At 44.3% G+C, this 20471-nt stretch overlaps 1 protein-coding gene across 8 annotated transcripts in view; it reads left to right on the top strand.

The window, feature by feature from the left end:
- RARB (retinoic acid receptor beta) overlaps positions 1-20471 on the top strand; it is a 932180-nt gene that overhangs the window by 336852 nt on the left and 574857 nt on the right. The gene's annotated exons all lie outside the window — the stretch shown is intronic.

Raw genomic sequence — 20471 nt, forward strand, 5'->3', positions numbered from 1 at the left:
AGTAATGACAGATGGTTCAGGAAACAGGCAGTAGATGATCCAAGCAGCAAGTAAGAGAGTTCATGCCAGGTCAGCATGCAAGATTATCCAAGCAACAGGCAAGGGTCAGTCAAGGTATACGCAAGAGTATCCAGTAAACAAGCAAGGGTCAGTCCAGGCAGCAGGCAAGAGTATCCAGGTAACAAGCAGAGGTCGGTCCAGGCAGCAGGCAATTTACCTTCTTTTCCGTTTTTATAATGACAGGCCGGCATTGCATTTCCCGCATGCCTTGGCACCCACGACTCTTATCGGGCACCCCTGGGCACTGAAATTTGGCTTCTTTACCTCTAATTGCCACTTTGTGGTGGTGCCTCTGGTGCCTAATTTCTTTGCTACAAATCGTGGCTCTGCAGCGGGGGAGGAGGGGGGTGATTAAGTTTAGGCGGGGTGGTTAGGCGCCACCAGGGGGGGAGTCTTAGGGTTAAGCATGACTGGTGGGGGTCTTAGGGGTGGGCACCATGGGGGGGTGGAGTTAGGGTTATTCATTGGTAGAGGGAGGGTAGAGAGTGAAGGATAATTTTGCTACTTATTATAAAACACAATTATGCTAATTATAATGAAAATATAAAAGGTAAATGGAGTAATCAAATCTTGGGGTGAAAGCATTTGAATGGTCTATTTTCAAGATGCATAGATTGCATAATTTTACAGCAACTTGGAATTATTTGCACACCTGTAACCAAGTAGAAAGTTGGCACTGAGGCAAAAGTAGTTTTGCACTAAACTGCCTATACACATCCCTGGCAAATGGGATCAACTGAAATATGTGAGGGTACAAGACAAAAATGTACCTAATGTTTACTTATTTATTCCTCCCGGATAAGCTAGATGGATGGATGTACTATGTAACTGTGTAAGGCTTTTAGACATGCAGTGTATGGATACAGAAACACAGAAATGCCATGTAAGGGTTAAAAGCTGTCTCTAGATCAGGTGATCCAATGGAAATGTATGCCTAACTACCATAGTAGTGACAACTATAAAGATTTTGTTCCTACACTTTCTTTCCCTGTGCCAACAAGGGCAGAGCAATACATATTTTCAGAGGTTGAAATATCTTACCCGTTATCTAAAGCTAAAAAATAAAAGGTTTTGCCTTGACTGCCAGTTTAGTGATATAAAGACAACCCAACCGACACAAAGGATACATGTGGCCATTGCAACTCTTACCATAGTATCCATGTCCAGCCTAACGCTTAACGCTAAGCATGCATACAAGAGAACTGTATTTCATATATGCTTTTAGTATATGCTTTCTACATATTTATTTTTGCTATTATTTGACATTTTTTTATATATAAACTGGGACCAATTGTATTACTGGTAAATCTGCATAGACATAGCATAGAGGTCTGATTATCAGCCAATATTCTGTAGTACAATCATATGTCTATTATTATTAGTGACATACAGTATAGTGCCAACATCGTGCATGGCACTGTGCAAATAACCATTTTATAAACAAGGGCAATGGATAAAAAAAGTGTGGCACATTTTGCTCCCAGCACACATACATGAATCTGTCAACAAATACAGCAATACCAACCAAGATACAGTAGGAGAGAGGGCTCTGCCCAGTGAGCTGAAGAGCTGTCCATTTATTTATTTTTTGTGGCTGGAAATGAATGTTTTTGCACTGAAAAAATACACATGATGGCAGTTTTCTTGGAGGAATAATAGTGCCAGGAAAATGATTATACCTTATCTGATTTTAAACTAGTGGATGAAGAGATAATTATCTCATATTTATGGTTATTGAATCATTTAAAACACAGGTGTCAAACACAAGGCCCGCGGGCCAAATCCGGCCCGCGAGGCCTTGCAATGTGGCCCGCACCGTGCTGTCCTGACTACGCATCGCCGCCACACAATTTGGCCCAAAACGCGCAGTAAACATAACAGAGCGCCGCCGCGCAATTTGGCCCACATCGCGCTGTCATCACTGCACGTGCTGCGTTCCAGCAGGATGACGCGCGGTGGCTTGTGATCTCTCGCATGCACAGATATCCAGTCGCGCGAGATTCGGAAGGCGTGACCTATAGCACGACATCCGATGTGGTTGCGCGGGTGAGGAAGAAGAAGGTGTTTGTGCGGGTGGCAGAGCAGGGGGGAGAGTGTCAGTGTGCGGGCATCAAAGGGTGAGGAAGAAGAAGGTGTTTGTGCGGGTGGCAGAGCAGAGGGGAGAGGGTCAGTGTGCGGGCATCAAAGGGTGAGGAAGAAGAAGGTGTTTGTGCGGGTGGCAGAGCAGAGGGGAGAGTGTCAGTGTGCGGGCAACAAAGGGTGAGGAAGAAGAAGGTGTTTGTGTGGGTTGTAGAGCAGAGGGGAGAGTGTCAGTGTGCGGGCATCAAAGGGTGAGGAAGGAGAAGGTGGTTGTGCGGGTGGCAGAGCAGAGGGGAGAGGGTCAGTGTGCGGGCATCAAAGGGTGAGGAAGAAGAAGGTGTTTGTGTGGGTTGTAGAGCAGAGGGGAGAGTGTCAGTGTGCGGGCATCAAAGGGTGAGGAAGAAGAAGGTGTTTGTGTGGGTTGTAGAGCAGAGGGGAGAGTGTCAGTGTGCGGGCATCAAAGGGTGAGGAAGAAGAAGGTGGTTGTGCGGGTGGCAGAGCAGAGTGACTGTGCGGGCATCAAAGGGTGAGCAAGAAGGTGGTTGTGCGGGTGGCAGAGCAGAGGGGAGAGTGTCAGTGTGCGGGCATCAAAATACACAGCAGAAGCTGCCAGTTCCTGGCCTACAGTGCGTGCATAAAAATACACAGCAGAAGCTGCCAGTTCCTGGCCTACAGTGCGGGCATACAAATACACAGCAGAAGCTGCCATCTGTACCCAGCCAAGGGTGTCAGACATCTAGCCAGAAAACAAAACATGAACAGGTACATTCCAATATTACTGTTTTGCTTGATACCAATATTACTGTTTTGCTTGATAGCATGTGAGTTGGTTTGACAGCCCTGTTAAGGAAAAAGATTGTTCCACTCATTTTAAATTCCCATTTCTGGTTAACATTGTCAGTTTATGACTGTTCAGTAAACCATTCGGCCCGCGATTTAGGCTGGGTTTTAGATTTCGGCCCCTTCTCTGATTGAGTTCGACATCCCTGATTTAAAACATTGTAAATAGCATGATATGAGTTTTTTTAGGAATTCATTGTGTACAGTTGTAAATGTACCATTTTTTTTCCTGCTTCTGTGTTGGGCATGGATGTACAGAGTTAAGGCTGGGACCCATGGCTCACAAGAAGCGCTTTTGCTGCATTTGCTCTAGTGCAGGGGTAGGGAACCTATGGCTCGGGAGCAAGATGTGGCTCTTTTGATGGCTACATCTGGCTCACATACAAATCAGTAGGGGTTGAATCATTAAGTTATACTGCTCAAGCAGCGCAGCTTAGTGTGCCAACGCAAGTAACATTTTCAAAGTAGGCAGGCTACTGCTGTAGTATGCACTACTAACTTATTCATGCAACCCCAAAACAAACAGCTGTTCCAATTGTCCCACTCTGGACCCTGTCAGGTCCAGTGACTTTGTAGGACGTTATCCCCACGCTTTGATTTGCCCAATAGGCTGGCTGTCATTTGACAAGCAGCCTATTGGGCCAGAGTGCTGGGATCTCGTCCTACAAAGAGAATCAACCCCCAAGTCAGCTAGCTAATTGAACAAGATGTTAGTCGGTATTTTTCCTGTCTGGGGAAATTTCTGATGTTGCTGAAACCCAAGAAAAGCTGAAGACGTGACTGACACTTCCGCTGCCTGGCAGATCAACTGTATACACATGACCATGGCAACAGGGACGTGAGCCCTACTTTCCCAGTTTGAAACATATTTGATGGCTCTCATGGAATTACATTTTAAAATATGTGGCGTTTATGGCTCTCTCAGACAAAAAGGTTCCTGACCCCTGCTCTAGTGGATCTCTATGGGATGGTCCCCTTAGCAGCGTTGTGATTGCAGAGCAATTGCAAAACGCTACTGGCAACACTTTGGCAATAAAAGTTTATTAGTCACATAGAAAAGGAGTGTACAAGCATGGTACAAACTGATGAACAATACAATAATTGGAAGCAACGATGCATAAATATATAATAGCTGAACCAACACAGAGCATCAAAGTAGAAAGCCAGTAGTAGTATCTGCAGGTATCTGAGAAAAAGACCTCCACAGGGTATAGACCGGCCTAACACCATAACCATAATTATACATCATTTGAACCAACACTTGGTGACCAAGAGCCAACTTAATAGTTCGAACAATGCAGGAAAGAGAGAATGAGAAGAGTGAAGGGGGGGGGGGGTGATTGGCTAAGTCACGGACGGTTTGCGGTTGCCGCAATGCATGCTTAGTGGCTCCCATCCCGAAAGCCTGGGACCCACTTGCAGCATTTTTTTCCAGTGTTTTAGCTCGCGTTTGCATTTTTAAAAACATTTTCTCATTCAGTTGAATGAGAATCTGGACCAATTTAAAGGGAATGAGAGAATTTTTCAAAACATGAGCGCTGGCCAGAATGCTGCAAGTGTGTCCCAGGCCGAATACTGAGTCTGTCTGATCCAGCTGAGTCTGTCTGATGCAAATTTATATGATGTTCGATAGACCTTGCCATGGCAATATGGGAATAGACAGTTTCCCTCTGGCCACACAGGTTACTTCTAAGGCCTGTACATGCAGTACAAAATGGGAAATGAATGCTAAATACAGAGTTTAATATGTCACTTGTAGTGTAAGAAAGATGGTCATTACATTTAAAAGGACTGAGCAGTTTCACATTTTAGATGACTATTAAAGGTAAGAATGATATTTTATTGTCAGGTCCAAGTGCGGTTTAAATTTTAATGGTTCTGATGTTCTTAATAGATTAAATAAAGGAGATGGTAAATGTTCACAATCTCACGTATAATGATGACTTTGTATCAGCAATCTGCCAGTCTGCACTGGCCAGTATTTCTTCTGCTGTATAAAGTATGGAAAAAGCTACTTATCAGCTATGGCTGTTAATGGGAGTCAATTGCAACAGTTTGATGTGTTAATTTGAATGTGATAATAAACGTGAGTGTAAAATTGTTAATAACTTACCGATTTGTGTCACTGATACAGTTTTTTTTTTTTTTTTTTTAATATACTGATTTGCTTTAAAAAAAACAAGACTGTATGGCAATAGAATACACAATGCAGTGAGCGCTGTCCAGCCTCTATGGTTGGGTTCCCCACCACCACTTACTGATCTTTATTTTTTAATAAAGACATGGTTGGTTTCAACCCGCCGTTTTCCTCTATCTTATTGAACCACATGAAAACTGCAGTGAGGACAGGTCAATGTATTCGTCATATGTGTAGCTCATTCCAGCCTGCCTGCTGACTCAGAGGTGCCTGATAGAATCGGGCACTGAGGCAAGAGCCCCGGCTATGGAATGCCTCAATTTGCTTATCCGCATGCCTTGCGGCTTTCATAATAGGCACCTATGCTGGTGCCCTTTTTTCGGTAATGGCTCCTGCTCCCTTTTTTCCTGATTCGGGTTTACCTACCTATCTTTAGTTTTTGCTTGTGTTGCCCCACTGCTTAGGTACCCGCACTTCCTCTCTTGTTGATTCCCTTTCATTTGGCAATAGTAGTACTGCTACCTCCACTTGTGAGAACAAGATTATCTCTGAAACACTAAAGCCTCGTATGCATGCTAGAGGGAACTTGGACAAGGCTGCTTTTCGGGGACACACCAAATCTTTAAAGAGTAACTGTCAGGCTGCAAAAGCTAATTTAAACCTCTATTCTCCTGTGTTAAAGAGTAACTGTCAGGCTGCAAAAGCTAATTTAAACCTCTATTCTCCTGTGTTAAACAGTTTAGAAGGAAGCCAAAAAGGCAATACTGAAGTTAAAAATCTCTCTTACTTTTGATGTGTGCTGACAGCAAGGCTCTGTATTCCCAAGCTCTTAAAAGGACAACAGGCCGCAGAGCATACTGCAAAGCATTCTTTGGCTGCTTGGGTCCTCCCCTCGGCTGCTAGTGAGAAGTTACAGTCTCATGTTACAACAGCCAGCACTGAAAAATCTCAGGGCAAAGTATACTGCATGAGTCTGCTATTGTTACTAGCCACATGGCTAATTAATATTCACTGCACAGTAGTGTTGTATTTTTTCTGAGTGGAATCATCAGGAAGCAGGCAGGACATGACGACACATTTGGCTTCATAGGAGACAGACAAACATGGAACCTGCCATGAGCTGTCAGGAGCATCATTCTCTGCAAATACTATATAACAATTCTGTGATATCCAAATGTGGACAGTGAAATGCATATGTAATGTAAGTACAGCCAATCTTTAGCTACTGATAGATGTGTTTTTTTTCTCTGAGACCTTATACCTAACAGCTCCTCTTTAAACAGTTTAGAAGGACGCCAAAAAGGCAATACTGAAGTTAAAAATCTCTCTTACTTTGATTTTTGCTGAATAGCAAGCCTCTTTATTCCCAAGCTCCTAAGGAAGCCGGCAGGCCGCATAACAGATACTGCAAAGCATGCTGGGGCTGCTTCTTTTCCCTACTGCACTCCCTCGGTCCTATCCTTCATTTCCCTATCCCGCCCTAAGGCTGCTTTCACAGTGAGAAGTTACAGGCTCATGTTACAGCAGCTTGTATCTTGCAGCCCAGCTCACAGCACTGAAAAATCAATGTGCTGTTCACAGTGCACATGTTCCGTTAGAGTATACTGCACGAGTCCGCTATTGTTCCTAGCCACATGGCTAATTAATATTCACTGCACAGTAGTGTTGTCCGGATTATGAACCATTAGGATCTTTGATCCGGATCTTTTTTGTGAGTCGAATCATCAGGAAGCAGGGTAAGGGAGGATATTACATCACAATTGGCTCCATACAAGACAGACAAACATGGAACCTGCCATGAGCTGGACAGTGAAATGCATATGTAATGTAAGTACAGCCAATATTTAGCTACTGATATATGTGTTTTTTTTCTGAGACCCTATACCTAACAGCTCCTCTTTAAAGAGGAATTCCACTAAAAATAATGTAATAAAAAGTGCTTAATTTTTACAATAATTATGTATAAATGGTTTAGTCAGTGTTTGCCCATTGTAAAATCTTTCCTCGCCCTGATTTACATTCTGACATTTATCACATGGTGAAATTTTTACTGTTGGCAGGTGATGTCACTGGAAGGAGATGCTGCCTGATTTTTTTGGCAGTTGGAAACAGCTGTTATTTTCCACAATGCAACAAGGCTCTCACAGTGTGATGTCAGTACCTCAGTGCTGTTTGAGAAAAGGAATAGATTTCTCATGGGAAAGGGGTTATCAGCTACTGATTGGCTACGGTTTCTCTTTAAAGGGGTACTATGGCGAAAAATATTGGTTTTTTTTTAACTCTATTCGCATACATGCACACAATGTCCATGTGTCACAGCAGTTGCACATTTGGCAAAACAGTAGACTGGTTTTAAGTTTCAACTCCAATATTATACTGTGAAAGTGACAGGCTTGGCTTCTTTCTGAAGGCCTGAGGAATGTTACATTCCCATGCTGGGGAAAGTAAGCATGAGCTGCCTCCACTAAATAATTCCGAGCCCGCACTTGCCACCGCTGAATGGAGGGGGAGAGAGGCAGAAGGAGGGGTCCCAGGTGAGGGAGGGGGGGATATTTCCCCCCTCCCCACCGCTGCCCCAACTGCCCCTCCTTCTAGCGCTGCTTCCCCCCTCCAGGGACATCTATACTGGGGGCAGCGATACTAGGGGCAACTATACTAGCTATACTGGGGGCAACTATACTAGCTATACTGGGGGCAACTATACCAGCTATACTGGGAGCAACTATACCAGCTATACTGGGGGCAGCTATACTGGGGGCAGCTATACTAGCTATACTGGGGGCAGCTATACTGGGGGAAACTATACTGGGGGCAGCTATACTAGCTATACTGGGGGCAGCTATACTAGCTATACTGGGGCAGCTATACTAGCTATACTGGGGGCAGCTATACTGGGGGCAACTATACTGGGGGCAGCTATACTAGCTATACTGGGGGCAACTATACCAGCTATACTGGGGGCAGCTATACCAGCTATACTGGGGGTAACTATACCAGCTATACTGGGGCAACTATACTAGCTTTACTGGGGCAACTAAACTAGCTATACTGGGGGTAACTATACTAACTTCATTGGGGGCAACTATACTAGCTTCACTGGGGGCAGCTATTCTGGGGGAAACTACTAGCTATACTGGGGCAACTATACTAGCTAATACTTTAAATTACAGTTAGCTCCGTCCTCATCCGGTCATGACCACGCCAATTTTTGCCACGAAGCACGCCGCAGGTTGTGGTCACGCCCATTTTTTTTTGGGGGGGGGTGTCTTTTAATACCCAGCACCGGGTGCCAAATGCCCTAGGTACGCCACTGCCTACCGCTGGACCTGGCTTTCCGATGCTGATCTTAGCAAGCGTTTGGTACTCCCACCTGATGCATGTTAGTTCAGCTTCAGAAAGCTGGATCTGGTGGTAGGCATCTCTTTCTCCACTATTACTGACTTTTCAGCCTGCGATACAGCTCGAGTGGCAAGGATTTTTATCAGCACGTAGCTACTGCAGATGCTATCTGAATGCTGTGGAGGCTGGTGGACTGCACCATCTTAGCCTGTGCAGGCTGGGGGTGGAGAGTATTGTAAAATTATTTAGAGGCTGAAATGAGCTGTTTAGGGCTGGTTTACACTTAATGCTTTTTCAGCACTTTGCTGATCACCGGCGATCAGCAAAGCACTGCCGCTAATGTATCCCTCCTGTGCGTGCAACGTCTTTGGGGCAACTTTGCTGGGATTCACGTTCCATTGAACGGGAATCACAAGCGCAAATCGCGCTGAATAGGGAGATTTTGCCAGCCGAATCACAATCGCGGACCCGAACGCGATCACCGGGAAGCGGCGGGAAAGTGTCAAATGTGAACCGGCCCTTTGTGTCAAGAAAAGATTGTCAGGGGCACACAATAACATTTTCAGAATTATCAGATAGCAAGATGGCAGCCAGATTAACCTCCCTGGTGGTGCATTTCTGTCTGGAATTATGAGTCAAAAGCGATACATTTTTTTCAAGAATTTTAGGCCTCCAATTCATAAATCATAACTCACCAAAATATGTCAGAATAAACACCTGGCAGACATTCTGCATATAAATAAAAGATTAGAACACAAATTTGTTGATTTAATGAAATTTACGAATAAACTTTTTCAAAATTGTGAAACTGTACAAATAAGGAAAGCAGATAAGGAAGGCAGAGGTCGGTGCAGGCGGCAGGCAGAGAGTAGTCAGTATCCAGGCAGACGTCAGTGCAGGCTGCAGGCACAGAGTAGTCAAAATCCAGGCAAAAATCGGTATCAGTAAGGCAGAAGAAATTGTACAAATAAGGCAGGCAGAGAGTAATCAAAATCCAGGCATAGGTCGGTGCAGGCGACAGGCTAAGAGTATTCAAAATCCAGACAGAGGTCGTTGCAGGCAGAGAGTAGTCAAAATCCAGCCAGACGTAGGTAACAGTAAGGCCGAAGCACCTAGCTCAGAAACAGTTGGGAACCAAATGGCTATATTGTCATCCTGTGCTTTCAAATGAGCTTATCTGCCATCTCTGTCATGGTAGTCAGGTCACACAGGGGTGAGATCTAATTACAACTTGTGATTAGAGACAAATGAGGAGGAATTAGACAGTAATATATATCCATGTATATGGGTTTATTTATATATATATTATATATATATATATATATATATATATATATATATATATACTGTATGTGTGTATACATATATATATATATATATATATATATATATATTATATATATATATATATATATATATATATACACACACACACACACACACACACGGCGCATTTTTATATGTTTTTCGTCTGCCCTGTGTGACTTTTCAGGTCCACTTTAAAAAAAAATTCCGACCCCGTGGCGTCACGCCGCTCCGCCGCACTGATTGGCTGGTCCCCAGAAAAAGAGCGGGGATATGGGGATCCCAGTGGCCGATCAAAACTTCATACAGCTGGGGAGAGAGGCTGGAGTCCCGCTGCCTGAGCTTGGGATTACTACTTCGGGACATTTTTTCTTACCCCAAGCTCAGTTCGGGTTACCGCCAGGGAGGTTAAGGACCAATTTCAATTAGCCGCAAATCGTGGCAGTTTTCCGTGCGCAATTTAGAATGTGGAATCACTGCCTATTAAAATCAATAGGCTGCATCCAAATCGCATGCAAGGTAAAAAAAAGATGCATGCTGCAGTTTTCCGCAGCACACGTCATAATCCCCATTGCTGTGCATGGAAACACAAAAGCGATCTGGATGCGATTTCGCATTAACACATCAATTTCCAAAATGGACGTGGCAACTCAGTGGAAATGCAGCCTATTACAGAGATAACACCTTCTACAACTCCAGCCAGCCAGATTATATGGCATTGTGTCAGCCTCCCTTTCTTAACTGGGCTGAAGTGGGGTCAGAGCCATCTCCAAGGAAGCCGACCCTGTCGAATCACGATAGATGGTGGCGGGGGACAGTGAAGGCAGTACTTTCCTTTCCTGGTAGGACTCTATCCTTTCAAGGCTGCCGTTTATGTGGCTCACTCTTCTCCTCCTCCTCCTTCTTCTCCTCTATGTGTGTGATTTCACTCCTTCTCGTCTTACTGTTCTCACACAGGTTTGTCTTCTTGTTGGACTTTTTTCCTCTCCCTTGTGGAGCTCCTTTGCTGTTTTCTTGCCCATTGTGTTTATATGTTTTAGGGTTGTGTGCACTGGACTTTTTTCTTACTGCTCATCCTTTCATTACATTATATACAGTATGTTCATATGCATTAGCACTTTTACTGCATACTTATGTATAATTTGTATTCATCCAAACGTTCGCATTTATAATATTAGTATGATTATTGCCTATGCACTAGCACTTTTGTGTCCTTCCAGGATTGCTCTGCTTTACATTGGTATACACTTATAATAAAGATATGATTTTGACCTATGTCCCGCCATTATGGTTCTGTATTTTTAATTGTTTTTATTTTCTTCATAGTTCAATAAATTATTGTTACTTTTGATTGACTCTGGTCTGGTGCAGTATTTTGAGGCATAGCTTTTTTTCTTGGTTCAATGTGCATTTGTAAAACAATGATGTTTAACCACTTCAGGACCACAGTCTTTTCGCCCCTTAAGGACCAGAGCCTTTTTCTCCATTCAGACCACTGCAGCTTTCACGGTTTATTGCTCGGTCATACAACCTACCACCTAAATGAATTTTACCTCCTTTTCTTGTCACTAATACAGCTTTCTTTTGATGCTATTTGATTGCTGCTGCGAGTTTTACTTTTTATTATATTCATCAAAAAAGACATGAATTTTGTCAAAAAAATGACTTTTTTAACTTTCTGTGCTGACATTTTTCAAATAAAGTAAAATTTCCTATACATTTGAGCGCGAAAGTTATTCTGCTACATGTCTTTGATAAAAAAAAAAACATTCAGTGTATATTTATTGGATTGGGTAAAAGTTATAGCGTTTACAAACTATGGTGCCAAAAGTGAATTTTCCCATTTTCAAGCATCTCTGACTTTTCTGCGCACCTGTCATGTTTCATGAGGGGCTAAAATTCCAGGATAGTACAAATACCCCCCAAATGACCCCATTTTGGAAAGAAGACATCCCAAAGTATTCAGTGAGAGGCATGGTGAGTTCATAGAAGATTTTATTTTTTGTCACAAGTTAGCGGAAAATGACAGTTTGTGACAAAAAAAAAAAAAAAAAAAAGTTTCCATTTCTTCTAACTTGCGACAAAAAAAAATGAAATCTGCCACAGACTCACTATGCTCCTCTCTGAATACCTTGAAGTGTCTACTTTCCAGAATGGGGTCATTTGTGGGGTGTGTTTACTGTCCTGGCATTTGGGGGGTGCCTAATTGTAAGCACCCCTGTAAAGCCTAAAGATGCTCATTGGACTTTGGGCCCCTTAGCGCAGTTAGGCCGCAAAAAAGTGCCACACATGTGGTATTGCCGTACTCAGGAAAAGTAGTATAATGTGTTTTGGGGTGTATTTTTACACATACACATGCTGGGTGGGAGAAATATCTCCGTAAATGACAATTTTTTTATTTTTTTTACACACAATTGTCTATTTATAGAGATATTTCTCCCACTCAGCATGGGTATGTGGAAAAATACACCCCAAAACACATTATACTACTTCTCCTGAGTACGGCGATACCACATGTGTGGCACTTTTTTGCACCCTAACTGCGCTAAGGGGCCCAAAGTCCAATGAGTACCTTTAGGATTTCACAGGTCATTTTGAGAAATTTCGTTTCAAGACTACTCCTCACGGTTTAGGGCCCCTAAAATGCCAGGACAGTATAGGAACCCCACAAATTACCCCATTTTAGAAAGAAGACACCCCAAGGTATTCCGTTAGATGTATGGTGAGTTCATAGAAGATTTTTTTTTTTTGTCACAAGTTAGCGGAAATTGATTTTAATTGTTTTTTTTCACAAAGTGTCATTTTCCGCTAACTTGTGACAAAAAATAAAATCTTCTATGAACTCGCCATTCTCCTAACGGAATACCTTGGGGTGTCTTCTTTCTAAAATGGAGTCATTTGTGGGGTTCCTATACTGCCCTGGTATTTTAGGGGCCCTAAACCGTGAGGAGTAGTCTTGAAACCAAATGTGGCAAAATGACCTGTGAAATCCTAAAGGTACTCATTGGACTTTGGGCCCCTTAGCGCACTTAGGGTGCAAAAAAGTGCCACACATGTGGTACCGCCGTACTCAGGAGAAGTAGTATAATGTGTTTTGGGGTGTATTTTTACACATACCCATGCTGGGTGGGAGAAATATCTCTGTAAATGACAATTATTTGATTTTTTTTACACACAATTGTCCATTTACAGAGAGATTTCTCCCACCCAGCATGGGTATGTATAAAAATACACCCCAAAACACATTATACTACTTCTTCTGAGTACGGCGATACCACATGTGTGACACTTTTTTGCAACCTAGGTGCGCTAAGGGGCCTAACGTCCTATTCACAGGTCATTTTGAGGCATTTGGATTCTAGACTACTCCTCACGGTTTAGGGCCCCTAAAATGCCAGGGCAGTATAGGAACCCCACAAGTGACCCCATTTTAGAAAGAAGACACCCCAAGGTATTCTGTTAGGAGTATGGTGAGTTCATAGAAGATTTTTTTTTTGTCACAAGTTAGCGGAAAATGACACTTTGTGAAAAAAAAAAACAATACATATCAATTTCCGCTAACTTGTGACAAAAAATAAAATCTTCTATGAACTCATCATACACCTAAAAGAATACCTTGGGGTGTCTTCTTTCTAAAATGGGGTCACTTGTGGGGTTCCTATACTGCCCTGGCATTTTAGGGGCCCTAAACCGTGAGGAGTAGTCTTGAACCCAAATGTCTCAAAATGACCTGTGAAATCCTAAAGGTACTCATTGGACTTTGGGCCCCTTAGCACAGTTAGGCTGCAAAAAAGTGTCACACATGTGGTATCGCCGTACTCAGAAGAAGTAGTATAATGTGTTTTGTGGTGTATTTTTACATATAACCATGCTGGGTGGGAGAAATATCTCTGTAAATGACACATTTTTTTATTTGTTTTACACACAATTGTCCATTTACAGAGAGATTTCTCCCACCCAGCATGGGTATGTGTAAAAATACACCACAAAACACATTATACTACTTCTCCTGAGTATGGCGATACCACATGTGTGACACTTTTTTGCAGCCTAGGTGCGCTAAGGGGCCCAACGTCCTATTCACAGGTCATTTTGAGGCATTTGTTTTCTAGACTACTCCTCACGGTTTAGGGCCCCTAAAATGCCAGGGCAGTATAGGAACCCCACAAGTGACCCCATTTTAGAAAGAAGACACCCCAAGGTATTCCGTTAGGGGTATGGTGAGTTCATAGAAGATTTTATTTTTTCTCACAAGTTAGTGAAAAATGACACTTTGTGAAAAAAACAATAACAATCCAATTTCCGCTAACTTTTGACAAAAAATAAAATATTCTATGAACCCATCATACACCTAACAGAATACCTTGGGGTGTCTTCTTTCTAAAATGGGGTCACTTGTGGGGTTCCTATACTGCCCTGGCATTTTACGGGCCCAAAACTGTGAGTAGTCTGGAAACCAAATTTCTCAAAATGACTGTTCAGGGGTATAAGCATCTGCAAATTTTGATGACAGGTGGTCTATGAGGGGGCAAATTTTGTGGAATCGGTCATAAGCAGGGTGGCCTCTTAGATGACAGGATGTATTGGGCCTGATCTGATGGATAGGAGTGCTAGGGGGGTGACAGGAGGTGATTGATGGGTGTCTCAGGGGGCGGTTAGAGGGGAAAATAGATGCAATCAATGCACTGGGGAGGTGATCGGAAGGGGGTCTGAGGGGGATCTGAGGGTTTGGCCGAGTGATCAGGAGCCCACACGGGGCAAATTAGGGCCTGATCTGATGGGTAGGTGTGCTAGGGGGTGACAGGAGGTGATTGATGGGTGTCTCAAGGTGTGATTAGAGGGGGGAAATAGATGCAAGCAATGCACTGGCGAGGTGATCAGGGCTGGGGTCTGAGGGCGTTCTGAGGTGTGGGCGGGTGATTGGGTGCCCGCAAGGGGCAGATTAGGGTCTAATCTGATGGGTAACAGTGACAGGTGGTGATAGGGGGTGATTGATGGGTAATTAGTGGGTGTTTAGAGGAGAGAATAGATGTAAACAATGGATTTGGGAGGTGATCTGATGTCGGATCTGCGGGCGATCTATTGGTGTGGGTGGGTGATCAGATTGCCCGCAAGGGGCAGGTTAGGGGCTGATTGATGGGTGGCAGTGACAGGGGGTGATTGATGGGTGGCAGTGACAGGGGGTGATTGATGGGTGATTGACAGGTGATCAGTGGGTTATTACCCGGAATAACAGATGTAAATATTGCACGGGCGAATTGATAAGGGGGGGGTCTGAGGGCAATCTGAGCGTGTGGGCAGGTGATTGGGTGCCCGCAAGGGGCAGATTAGGGTCTAATCTGATGGGTAACAGTGACAGGTGGTGATAGGGGGTGATTGATGGGTAATTAGTGGGTGTTTAGAGGAGAGAATAGATGTAAACAATGGATTTGGGAGGTGATCTGATGTCGGATCTGCGGGCGATCTATTGGTGTGGGGGGGTGATCAGATTGCCCGCAAGGGGCAGGTTAGGGGCTGATTGATGGGTGGCAGTGACAGGGGGTGATTGATGGGTGGCAGTGACAGGGGGTGATTGATGGGTGATTGACAGGTGATCAGTGGGTTATTACCCGGAATAACAGATGTAAATATTGCACGGGCGAATTGATAAGGGGGGGGTCTGAGGGCAATCTGAGCGTGTGGGCAGGTGATTGGGTGCCCGCAAGGGGCAGATTAGGGTCTAATCTGATGGGTAACAGTGACAGGTGGTGATAGGGGGTGATTGATGGGTAATTAGTGGGTGTTTAGAGGAGAGAATAGATGTAAACAATGGATTTGGGAGGTGATCTGATGTCGGATCTGCGGGCGATCTATTGGTGTGGGGGGGTGATCAGATTGCCCGCAAGGGGCAGATCAGGGGCTGATTGATGGGTGGCAGTGACAGGGGGTGATTGACGGGTGATTGACAGGTGATTGACAGGTGATTGACAGGTGATCAGGGGGGATAGATGCATACAGTACACGGGGGGGGGGGGGTCTGGGGGGGGGTCTGGGGAGAATCTGAGGGGTGGGGGGGTGATCAGGAGGGAGTAGGGGGCAGATTAGGGACTTAAAAAAAAAATAGCGTTGACAGATAGTGACAGGGAGTGATTGATGGGTGATTAGGAGGGTGACTGGGTGCAAACAGTGGTCTGGGGGGTGGGCAGGGGGGGGTCTGAGGGGTGCTGTGGGCGATCAGGGGGCAGGGGGGGGGGAAATCAGTGTGTTTGGTGCAGACTAGGGTGGCTGCAGCCTGCCCTGGTGGTCCCTCGGACACTGGGACCACCAGGGCAGGAGGCAGCCAGTATAATAGGCTTTGTATACATTACAAAGCCTATTATACACTGTTGCAGCGGCGATCCGGATGCCAGTAACCCGCCGGCGCTTCCGAACGGCCGGCGGGTTACGGCGAACGGGGGGCGGAGCCAGTCCCCGGCGGCTGATCGCGTCACGAATGACGCGATCGCCGCATAGCCACTCCCGCAGCCGCCCCCGCCGATGGGCGTATTGCGGTCGTTTGGGCCCGGACTTTGCCGCCGCCCATCGGCTGGGGGCGGTCGTTAAGTGGTTAAGCATGAGGAACATGGCAGAGATGAAATAAAATGAAGAAGAATTGGCTTTAAAAATGTGATCACTCAAATGATGCCTTAATACTGGCAGCTTGGACCTGCTATTTATGAGTCAGTTACTTGGCTTACATCAGACTCAATGAGATGGGTTTTCTTACTTATATAACCTTGGCATTCAAGCTTATCATCGCCCAGCATCTTGGTTGTGTGCACAGTGATGTAAAAGGTTTAGATGCACACATAGTGTATGCTTAGAGCACGGCTTGTAATCTGGTCTTTCCAAACAGATTAGTTAGATGGATTCTACGATTCCGTTTTGAATCGGCTGTCAGCTTGTCACCCATGAGCCTTTGGGGCAAAGCCAAGTGATCTCACTGTTAGTAAAGGGATTCTTGCTCGGAGATGTGTTCCTTGATCTGATGATAACATTGTGTAAACCATGGAAATGTCAGGAATGCGATGCACTCCTCTAAATCAAACTCTGTTTAGCATTCATATTTCCAGTGACAGATAACCACCCTTCTCAAAGTAATTGTCTCTCAAACATATGTAATCAGCAAATTAATTACTCCAAGGAGGTGATTAATCACTCTTCCCACCTGTCCTGGCTTGACAGACCACCATATAAATGTAACATAAGGAGGAGATTACATAAATCCTCTGCTATGGCGTCACGGCTTCATCCCGGGATGAAGAGTATTACTATATACAGGCAGGATGGAGAGTTCTTTATTAATGCACATAATGCAGAGGTTTTTCAAAATGTGTTTTCCATCTTTATTATCCTTTTTATTCAATCCACATTGTAACAATATGTTTTAGGATGAAAATATTAACTTTAACCCAGAGAAACTTTAACCCGGGATCGAACTTCATTCCCATCTGTAGCCGATACCCCCTTTCCCACAAGGAATCTTTGCCTTTCCTCCAATAGAGCAGAAGGGACGTCTGTGTGGCTTATATTGTGGTGAAACCCCTCCCATAGTGCTGGGGGCAAGTGGGTGATCAGGAAATGGGAAGGGTTCAATTATTAGTCTATTATCAGGAACAGAATAGACAACTTGTCCATTACCACTGGGCCAGGGGGCTTTAAAAGGGGGCTTTAAAATAGTCCTGTGCCAAACAGCACTAGACTCTATGTTTTGCAAGGTGTAAGAATTTGCTGATTCTTCTACCTCTCGCAAGGTCCCACCACAGAGGCATAGGGAGGCGATTAACTACAGCAGAGGGAAAACCACAGTGGCTGTAATGTAAATGGGTGTGGAGCATTGCTTGTGTACCATAGCCCTAAAAGCATGCATCTCAGAAATTGCAACTTTGTCCTATATTTTTTTGCAGTGTATAACAGCCATTATGTTGGTTAAAGCATTGCAATGGGAAACTGAGATTTAGCATGGCTCTAGTGGCTTAATAGCAAAAATGTTGTTTGGAAACTCAGCACCCTGAATTGCAGAGCTAGTATGAGGAAGCACTCATTTTATGTCTATTTTTACTCTCTGTATTAGCTTTTGCGATGGTCAGGTTTACTTAAAGCAGGATTGTCAGCCATAAAATGCAGCCATTATGCAATCTACAGTACAATCTGACCCTGCATTGCTAGCATTCCAATATAATCACAAATGTTTCTGCTGTAATAAATCTTATCTCTGGCTGTATTTCGTACATTGCAGAGTAGAGAGTGAGCTTGTTATCTTCCCTTCCATATTCCTCACTGATTGGCTGAGGGCAGTTCAGTGTGACAGGAGGCTGAGAAGGGAAATACACCTCATCCCTCTGCAGGAGATGCTGAAATACAATCTATGCTGTGCTCAGATGCATTTACAAAGCAAGCTAGATATGACAGTGCAGTTTCTAGGATTGAAAAAAAAAAGAGTAAGGAAGGAAATGACAGCAGGATTTGGCTTCAGCCAGAGGCAGTAAAGATGGAAAATGCCTGGTACAGTTTAATCTTTATTTACCATTTACAATTCACTGAAATCAAAATGTACAATAAATGTGTTAGGTAAGTAAAACTAGTACCGTATTTTTCTACTTACCGGTATACCTGTTTTTTTCCCTGATATAGTATGGCTGTCCCTGTTAAAGCCCAGAAATGACTCAAATCTGACATCTCTTAACCATACTAGGTACTCCTGGGTATATACCATATTCCTACCTGATATCAATGCCATATCATATATTTGTACACATTCTTAATAGAACAACATGGTAGCAGGGCTTATGGTGGTGACTCATCTGTGAAGGAGTCCTGATGGACGCTCTCCATGCTGTTGTTCTTGACCTTTGATCTGATATCCTTTTTCTCTGTTTGATACATTTACATGAAGTTTAGCCTCAGCATGACGAGTATCTCATACGAGGTTGTTAATGTCAATACAAGGCCGTATGGATTTTCAGTTGTTAAAATCAATCAGAAACTATGTATTGTTGTATGACCTTTTCTGGCATTATATTGACTGCTGTTTAAAGTAAGACAAATGTGTATGTCAGGTGCTACCTTTGATGTATCTCGCTATCTGTGGTGAGTGTTTTCAAAGTCAGCCTGCACTGTGTAAGATGTATGGAAGGCAATTAGATTCAATGCCTCATTTAACTCTTCTAGTGTGTAGAATAGTAAACTGGGGAAAGTGAAGGCTAAGTATATGCACTAGACAGTTTTATAGTTCATTTATACAGTGTATATATTTATATATATATATATATATATATATATACTACAGTAAGGGTACGTTTCCACTTGAGCGGCGCGATTTGCTCGCGGAAACCGCATCAACGAATCTGCATGCGGTTGCGGATTCGTTGACGTTTCCATGCGGATTTTCATGCGTAATCGCCCGCGGTTTTAACGACGCGATTTTAACCATGTCAATGGCGGCGAGCATTGACATGGGTTTTTAGACGAAATCGCACGCGGAAACGCCGGGAAAACCGCAAGACTAAAGAGCTTGCGGTTTTCCTATTTAGTTACATTACCGACGATTCGCGTGCGGGTGTGCGGCGTGCGAATTCGGATAACTCTGTTGTGCAGATTTTTCCTGCACAAGAAAACGCAACGTTTTCCTGACAAGTGGACACAGGCTCCTTCACTTTTATTGGTTATGCGAATTTGCATGCGACGAACGCATGCGAATTCGCGTTAGTGGAAACGTACCCTAAGGCCTCGTTCACATCAGGGCTGTTTCTGTGCGCTTTCCACAGCGCACTGCCCTGTGCGTTCAGCAAGGTATTGATTTTTCCATGTAACTAAATGTAGCTGGTACACATCTATGCGCTGCGCTGAGCAGCGTTACAGAAACGTAGTGTTGCAGGCATTTCTGTGTGTTGAGCTGGAAAGCGCACAGCAATGCAAGTGAATGGGTCCGGTTTTTTAGCGCATAGAAGCGCGTACAAGCGCATAGAAGCGCATGCGTTTTTTACCCCTAATTGGAGAAAAAAATACATTTACATACAAAAACAAAGTTTTATTGACAACTGCTGCTGCTACAGTAAACAAAACGTGCTTTAAAGAAGCGTAGCACAACGCACAGAAACGCGGACTAAAGCGCGCACAAGCGCATGCGTTTTTTACCATGCGCTTTAACACGTTTTTCAGCGCAGCAGATGTGAACGAGGCCTTAGTGACAGCGGTTTTATCAAATGTCAAAATGTCTGTATCTGCTCATTTCTTTATTCTCACAAGTTTAAAGGGACAGTCCACTTTCATTAAATAACAGGAAGACTCTCAGCTATCTGGTAGCAGGTGGGCGGGGTAGGACATGTGCCCCCGGGCTCTGACTCACTAAGGGCGCCCTCTCTGTGCCGGAGTCTGCTGCTGCTGCTGCCTTGCTCGGGGCTCTTCCTGTGTGACGTCACAAGCCGGATGGTGAGTGAGGAGGAGCGCCGGAGGCAGGCAGAGAAGTGGAGTGCAACTGTGGAGAGGGTGGCGGAGATGGATGAGTAGAGTGAGAAGAGCCAGCAGCCAGCCAAGCCCAATTTGTCTCTGCACTGGCTGGGACCTACCTCTTGGTTCCTGCAATCTACATTATGTGGCTGCTGTGGAAGAGGTTCTGCCCCCCTGCAGAGCGAACAACCAATGAGGAGAGAGTAGCGGCGGTGGCAGCTCACGTCATTAAGTGCTGTGCACC

Source organism: Hyperolius riggenbachi, chromosome 5, assembly GCF_040937935.1.
Source record: "Hyperolius riggenbachi isolate aHypRig1 chromosome 5, aHypRig1.pri, whole genome shotgun sequence".
In the NCBI taxonomy this organism is placed as follows: Eukaryota; Metazoa; Chordata; class Amphibia; order Anura; family Hyperoliidae; genus Hyperolius; species Hyperolius riggenbachi.